Genomic DNA, 8,479 nt, shown 5'->3' with positions numbered 1-8,479 from the left:
AGTTTTGATTTGCATTTCTCTGGTAATTAGTGATGTTGAGCATCTTTTCATGTGCTTTTTAGCCATCTGTATGTCTTCTTTGGAGAAATGTCTATTTAGGTCTTCCACCCATTATTTGATTGGGTTGCTTGTTTTTGTATATTTTGGAGATAAATCCCTTGACAGTTGCTTCATTTGCAAATATTTTCTCTCATTCTGAGGGTTGTCTTTCTTTTTCATTTATGGTTTCCTTTGCAGTGCAAAAGATTTTAAGTTTAATTAGGTCCTATTTGTTTTTATTTTCATTACTTTAGAAGGTGGATCAAAAAAGATCTTGCTGCTATTTATGTCTAAGAGTGTTTTGCCTACGTTTTCCACTGAGAGTTTTATAGTATCCAGCTTACATTTAGGTCTTTAATCAACTTTGAGTTTATTTTTGTGTATGGTGTTAGGGTGTGTTCTAATTTCATTATTTTACATGTAGCTGTCCAGCTTTCCCAGCATGACCTATTGAAAAGACTGTCTTTTCTCCATTGTATATTCATACCTCCTTTGTCAGAGATTAGGTGAACATGGGTGCATGGGTTTATCTCTGAGCTTTCTATCGTGTTCCATTGATCTATATTTCTGGTTTTGTGCCAGTACCATACTGTCTTGATTGCTGTAGCTTTGTAGTATAGTCTGAAGTCAGGTAGCCTGATTCCTCCAGCTCAGTTTTTCTTTCTAAAGATTGCTTGGGCTATTTGTGGTCTTTTGTGTTTCCATACAAATTGCAGATTTTTTTTTGTCTAATACTGTGAAAAATGCCATTGATAATTTGATAGGGATTGCATTGAATCTGTAGATTGCTTTGGGTAGTATAGTTGTTTTAACAATATTGATTCTTCCAATCCAAGAACATGGCATATCTCCCCAACTGTTTGTGTGATCTTTGATTTCTTTCACCAATATCTTATAGCTTTCTGAGTACATGTCTTTTGCCTCCTTAAGTAGGTTTATCCTTAGGTATTTTATTCTTTTTGTTGCAATGGTGAATGGGAGTGTTTCCTTAATTTCTCTCTCTGATCTTTCATTGTTAGTGTAAAGGAATGCAAGAAATTTCCGTGTATTAATTTTGTATCCTGCTACTTTAACAAATTCATTGATTAGCTCTAGTAATTTTCTGGTAGCATCTTTAGGATTTTCTGTGTATAGTATCATGTCATCTGCAAATGGTGACAGTTTTACTTCTTCTTTTCCAATTTGTATTAATTTTATTTCTTTTTCTTCTCTAACTGCTGTGGCTAGGACTACCAAAACTACATTTAATCATAGTGGTGAGAGTGGACACTCTTGTATTGTTCCTGACCTTAGAGGAAATGCTATCAGTTTTTCACCATTGAGAATGATGTTTACTGTGGTTTTGTCACATATGGCCTTTATTATGTTGAGACAGGTTCCCTTTATGCCTACTTTCTGGAGAGTTTTTAGCACAAGTTGGTGGTGAATTTTGTCAAAGGCTTTTTCTGCATCTATTGAGATGAGCATATGGCTTTTATTTTGCAATTTGCTGATGTTGTGTATCACACTGATTGATTTGTGTATATTGAAAAATCCTTGCATCCCTGGGATAAATCCCACTTGATCATGGTGTATGATCCTTTTAAAGTATTGTTGGATTTGGCTTGCTGGTATTTTGTTGAGGATTTTTGTGTCTATGTTCATCTGTGGTATTGGCCTGTAATTTTCCTTTTTTGTGTGATATATTTGTCTGGCTTCAGTATCAGGGTGATGGTGGCCTCATACATTGTGCTTGGATGTATTCCTTCCTCTGCAGTTTTTTGGATGAGTTTCAGAAGGGTAGGTGTTAACTCTTTCCAAAATGTTTGATAGAATTCACCTGTGAAGCCATCTGGTCCTGGACCTTTGTTTGTTGGAAGATTTTTAATCACGGTTTCAATTTCGGTACTTGTGATTGGTCTGTTCACATTTTCTATTTCTTCCTGGTTCAGTCTTGGAAGGTTGTGCCTTTCTAAGAATTTATCCATTTCTTCTACTTTGTTTCTTTTTGGCATATCATTCCTTGCAGTAGTCTCTTATGATCCTTTGCACTTCTGTGGTGTTCATTGTGAATTCTTTTTCATTTCTAATTTTATTGGTTTGAGTATTCTCCCTTTTTTTCTTGGTGAGTCTGACTAACAGTTTACCAATTTTATTTATCTTCTCAAAGAACCAAATTTTAGCTTCCTTGATCTTTGCTATTGTTTTCTTTGGCTCTATTTCATTTAGTTCTGCTCTGAACTTTATGATTTCTATCCTTCTACTAATTTTGTGTTTTGTTTGTTCTTCTTTCTCTCGTTGCTTTGGGTGTAAGTTTAGGGTTTTATTTTATTTTATTTTATTTTATTTTTTGCAGTATGCGGGCCTCTCACTGTTGTGGCCTCTCCCGTTGTGGAGCACAGGCTCTGGACACGCAGGCTCAGCAGCCATTGCTCACGGGCCTAGCTGCTCTGCGGCATGTGGGATCTTCTCGGACTGGGGCACGAACCCATGTCCCCTGCATCGGCAGGCAGATTCTCAACCACTGCGCCATCAGGGAAGCCCAAGTTTAGGTTTTTATTTGAGATTTTTCTTGTTTCTTGAGGTAAGATTATAGTGCTGTAAACATCCCTCTTAGAACTGTTTTTGCTGAATCCCATAGGTTTTGGATCATTATGTTTTCATTGTCATTTGTCTCTAGGTATTTTTTATTTCTTCTTCGATTTCTTCAGTGATCCACTGGTTATTTAGTAACATATTGTTTAGTCTCCATGTGTTTGTGTTTTTTACCTGTTTTTTCTCCTGTAATTGATTTCTAATCTGTGGCCAGAAAGATGCTTGATATGTTTTCAATTTCCTTAAATTTACCAAGGCTTGATTCATGAACCAAGATGTGATCTATCCTGGAGAATCTTCCATGAGCATTTGAGAAGAAAATGTGTTCTGCTTCTTTCAGACAGAATATTCTATAAATATCGATTAAATCTATCTGGTTTAATATGTCATTTAAGGCTTGTGTTTCCTTATTAATTTTCTGTCTGGGTGATCTGTCCATTGGTATAAATGGGTTGTTAAAGTCCCCCACTATTATTGTGTCAATTTCTCCATTTATGGCTGTTAGCATTTGCTGTATACATTGAGGTGCTCCTCTTTTGGGTGCATATATATTTACAATTGTTATATCTTCTTCTTGGGTTGATCCCTTGATCATTATGTAATGTCTTTCTTTGTCTCATGTAATAGTCTTTATTTTAAAGTCTATTTTGTCTGAGATGATAATTGCTACTCCAGCTTTCTTTTGATTTCCATTTACATGGAATATCATTTTTCAGTCCCTCACTTTCAGTCTGTATGTGTCCCTAGGACTGAAGTTGTTCTTTTGTAGGCAGCATATTTATTGGTCTTGTTTTTGTATCCATTCAGCCAGTCTATGTCTTTTGGCTGGAGCATTAAACCATTTACATTTAAGGTAATTATCAATGTGTATGTTCCTTTTGCCATTTTCTTATTTGTTTGGGGCTGTTTTTGTAGATTATTTTTCTTCCCTTCCTCCTGTGTTCTCTTCTTTTGTGGTTTTATGATCATCTTTACTGCTGTGTTTATGTTGCTTTTTCTTTTTTGTGTCTGTATCTATTGTAATTTTTTAGTTGGCATTTCCCATAAGATTTTGATAAAGCAGTCTACATATATACATGATTGTTTTAAGTTGCTGGTCTCTTAATTTCAAATTCAATTCCCATTTCCTGCATTTGTACTCTCTTCTTCTCATGGTTGCTGGTTTTGACATCATATTTGTGTATGGATGATTTCCTTCTTTCACTGTATGTTTGCCTTTACCAGCGAGCTTTCCCATTTGTGATTCTCTTGGCTTTCTTTGTGACCTCTTTTTTTACCCCTCTACCTAGAAAAGTTCCTTTATAATTTGTTGTAATGCCAGTTTTGTGGTGCTGAATTATCCTAGCTTTTGCTTGTCTGTAAAGCTTTTGATTTCTAAGTCAAATCTTAATGAGAGCCTTTCTTGGTAGAGTATTCTTCTTTGTAGGTTTTTCCCTTTCATCACTTTAAACATATCACGCCACTCCCTTCTCTCCTGCAGAGTTTCTGCTGTAAAATCCACTGATAACCTTATGGGGATTCCCTTGCATGTTATTTGTTGCTTTTCCCTCGTTACTTTTAATATTTTTTCTTCGTATTTAATTTTTGTTAGTTTGATTTGTATGTGTCTTGGCATGTTCCTCCTTGGGTTTATCCAGTATGGGACTCTCTGCACTTCCTGGACTTGGGTGACTATTTTCCCCTGTAAAGGAAGTTTTTGACTATAATCTCTTCAAATATTTTCTCAGGCCCTTTCTCTTTTTCCTCTTCTTCTGGGATCCCTATAATTCAAATGTTGGTACATTTAATGTTGCCCCAGATGTCTCTGAGACTCTCTTCTTTTCTTTTCATTTTGTTTTCCCTATTCTGTTCTGCTGCAGTAATTTCTACCATTCTGTCTTCCAGCTCACTTATCCATTCCTCTGCCTCATTTTTTCTACTATTGATTCATTCCAGTGTATTTTTCATCTCAGTTATTCTATTGTTTATCTCTGTTTGTTTGTTCTTTAGTTCTTCTAGGTCTTTGTTAAACATTTCTTGTATCTTCTTGATCCGTGCCTCCATTCTTTTTCTGAGATCTTGGATCATCTTTACTCTCATTACTCTGAATTATTTTTCAGCTAGATTGGTTATCTCCTCTTCCTTTAGCTGTCCTTGTAGGTTTTTTTCTTGCTCCTTCATCTGCAACTACTTCTTTGTTGTAACACTTTGTTTAACTTACTATGTTTGTGGTCTCCTTTCTGCAGGCTGCAGGATCGTAGTTCCTTTTGCTTCTGGGTGTCTGCCCCCTCGTGGGTGAGGTTGGCCCAGAGGTTTGTGCCATTATCTCCTTGAAAGGGGGTTTGACTGGTGTTGTGTTGTCCAGAGCCTGCCCTGGATACTGAGCAGGACCCCTGCTTTGCTCTGTGGTTGTCACTGCCCTGTCATGGCCGGGGTCTGCTCCTTATTATTTGGAGTAGAGGCCCCCAGATCTGTTTTTACGTGTGTTTCTGATCTGTGGTGTGAAGTAGGTGGGATTGGAGCACTCCCACTTGGAGAAAAGCCACTGAGTATTCCTCCTATGTTGTCTCCTTTCTCCTGTTGTACAGGCTTACAAAGTACACTATTATTGCCACTGCTCTTAGTCTCATCTTACCTGTAGGTATGATGGCAATTGGCCCTGGTGACTCTCAGACATTGTTTTCACTGTGCCACCAGTGCAGATTCACTGAGGTCAGTTCCCAGGACTGCAGTAGTCATGCACCTGGACACACTGTGGGAGCTATGGAGGCATCTCAGACTCTGGCCTGGCCCAACCCTCATGTGAACATGTCCACAAAGCCCACAGCTGCTAAAGCCAGACCTTTTCCAACTGCAGGAGCACTTGTTGTCCTTTTGGATGTTTCATAGGTGCTGAATTTAGGAAGCTGTAAGGGGAAGTGTAATTCCATGGTTTATGCACCCGTAGGGAGAGAGTTCAGCCCTTCTTCTGCTGTCTCACAGCCCCGGGGCTCAGCTGTGGTTTCAGCCCCACTTCTTCATGTGTTCCTGCCATAGAGTCTGCTCTTGAGGTTGCCAGAGCAAATGAGCCTATCAGGCAGGAAGGAGCTAAGGCAGCAATTGGGGCAAGTGGGCCACCCAGGCAGGAGGATGCTGGGGTAGTGATTGGAATGTGTGAGCTTGTCTGGGAGCAATCGGAGCAAGTGTGTCACTCAGGCACAGTGGGGGGAGAGGGGAGGAGGTGATGGCAGGGCACATGACCCAGCTCCAGTAGAAGCCCTCTCTAGTGCCTGTGGAGGCAGGAGCCAGAGCATGAGAAGAAAGGCTGCAATGGCAGCCTTGCCCTTAGTGTATCACTCAACAATGGTGTTTCCTTTCTGTGGCAATCTGGGCTTCCTCCATGAGCATTTCCCTTTGTGGAGTTCCTCATTCACGTCTCCTCACAGACAACAGCAATCCCTTCATCCAGTCTGCTCTCCAAACACCACGTTCTAGCACCCAGCCCCCGTGCACATTTGTGGACACCCATCTGAGGCTGGAGTACACAGGGCCGAGGCATGGACCATCTGTATAGGTCTCAGTCTGTCTTGTCTGTCACCAACCAGTTGCTGTGTTCTCCTCTGAGCCCCTAAAGTTCACTTTCTGTCCCAGTTGATCTTCCCACCAGTAAGGGGGATTTCCCAGATGTGAGAACTTCTCCTCACCTTCAGCTCCCTGCCAGGGGAGCAGGTCTCATCCTACTTCCTCTCCTCTTCCTTTTCCCTTCTTTCTTTCATCCTATTCAGTTACATGGGGATCTTTCTTGTCCTTTTAGGTGTCTGAGGTCCTCTGCTAGTGTTCATCAGGTGTTCTGTGAGAATTGTTCCATTTGTAGATGTAGTCTTGATGCATTTGTGCATGAGAGATGAACTCCATGTCCTCCTACTCCACCATCTTGGAATGTCTGAAAGACTTTAAGTTTTAAGTTGACTGTTTTGTATTTTATTTTTCATGTAATGGGCCATTATGAATTTTCGGTTGTTCTCAACATTCCCTCTCTTACAATCTCACCTGTTTTCACGGCTTCAGCCAACATCTCCAAACAAATAATTCTACAGTCTTTATCTCCATTTCACTTACCCTCATAAATTTTCACTTTGTATTTTCAATTGCTTGATGGATATTTTCATCTGGGTGCTCTTACAGTACTTCAAGCTTTTAAGTTAAAGTTTTAATCTTATATCCCAAATCAGCTCTTTTTCTAGACTTTACTATTTTCCCTATCTAGCACTTTTTCTGTGACCCAGGTCCAAAACCTGGAAGTCAACTTTGACTCCTTTTTCTCCTCGTGACCCATCCAAGTCCAACTAAACTGTAGTTCAGGAACTTATCGTTGAGTACCTGCTTTGGGCTATAGTCTTCTTGACTTGCCAGCTCTTATTATACTCTTCTAAGGATAATTCTCTTGAAGGCATCCTATGGGGATGCCTATAATAATGAGGTGGAAGGGAAATTAACTAAAAGAAGAATGAGGCTAATGTTACAGATACATCAAGAAGGATCATGAGAATGGATAAAAAATCTCACAGATGACTTTAAGAAAGATATAGCAGCAGAGTAGTGAGAAGAGTGGTAGTGGATGCATGACGATAAAGTGTTATAAGGGTGTGGTATGAAAGTCAGGGCTGGAAATACAATATCTTGAGGATATGAGGAAAAGGCAATACTAGGACTGGGCAGTAAGAGTGGGGCAAACCTTTACATATGTATGATTATAAAACATGTTGATTGGCACTAGACTGTCCAGATTCAAATCCCAGTACCGTTATTCCCCACCAGCTCCCTGACCTTAGGCACACAGAGATTACTTCTCTGTCCCTCAGTTTCTTCATGTCTAAAATGGAGATTAATAATACATACCTCAAGGGTTATTGTGAGGATTAAATAAGTTTATATAGATAGAGCACTACTGTGAAGACAGACCCAAATAAGAGCTGCTTCTCTCAAGAAAAAAGTACTTCTGTAGTCTGAGCCAGAGGACCTGAGGCATTTTTCTGAATAATATCGGGCATAAGCCTTCTTTTAAAAACTAAATCAGGGATTGCCTCATAAATGGACTTGCCTTGGTGTTGCTACATGTATGGTGCAACCCGAAATGACTACATGGTGTTGATAAGGTACAGATATTTCATGAAATGTATTATCAAAGGTGATTCCTTTTTTTTTAAAGGAGCTTGAACAAGAGTCTTTATCTGTGATTGGATTTAGTCTGTCTCCTGTTATAATTTGTACCTATTAATTTATTATAACAAAGCAAATTTTCCTAAACATCTAAACTGTGCCAGGCTCTGTGCTCAATGCAAAATAGAGTATCAAAAACTATGATACACAATCTCTGAATTTACAACACAGTGAAGACATAGTTAAGGGGAGAAAAAATAGCACAGATACTATGTAAATCAAAATATAAAACAGAATTTTGATGGAAAGCGAGAGGTACAATGTCTGCAGCATCTGAGGCCTATGACCCTGTTTTTCTGAATCTGTCTAGGGTGCCCTAGGTGGCAGAGGCTGACCCCCATGGTGGTTATGTTCCATGTCATGTTGGGATCCAGGATGCCACACAGCATTGCTTAGGGTATTGATGTATGTGGTAAAGCACATGTGGACATACATGAAATCTATTTTTCTCAAGAATTCTTTGGAAGGTAGAGTCTCAGACTATGGCCTGATCTACAATCCCAGGCTCCAGTCCTGCACTCCTGATCCTGAGACAGATAGAGAGATACAACAAAGAATCCTTGAGCGGAAGTACTCATCAGGGATGAAGGGGACTACTCTCTGGTGTTGAGATTTGCTGATTTCCTTTGCACAATCCCACATTTTTGGTGTATAATTGAGTTGCCATGTTTTGGTGAAGGACTCATAT

General features: G+C 39.4%; 1 pseudogene; it reads left to right on the top strand.

Moving 5' to 3' along the window:
- The first annotated feature begins 5,971 nt into the window (after positions 1-5,971).
- LOC105747814 (malectin-like) overlaps positions 5,972-8,479 on the top strand; it is a 2,923-nt pseudogene continuing 415 nt past the window's right edge.

Source organism: Orcinus orca, chromosome 15 (assembly GCF_937001465.1).
Source record: "Orcinus orca chromosome 15, mOrcOrc1.1, whole genome shotgun sequence".
NCBI classification, from domain to species: domain Eukaryota; kingdom Metazoa; phylum Chordata; class Mammalia; order Artiodactyla; family Delphinidae; genus Orcinus; species Orcinus orca.
Note: the sequence above shows the minus strand (reverse complement) of the source record. Positions and strands in the feature narration are given on the sequence as shown.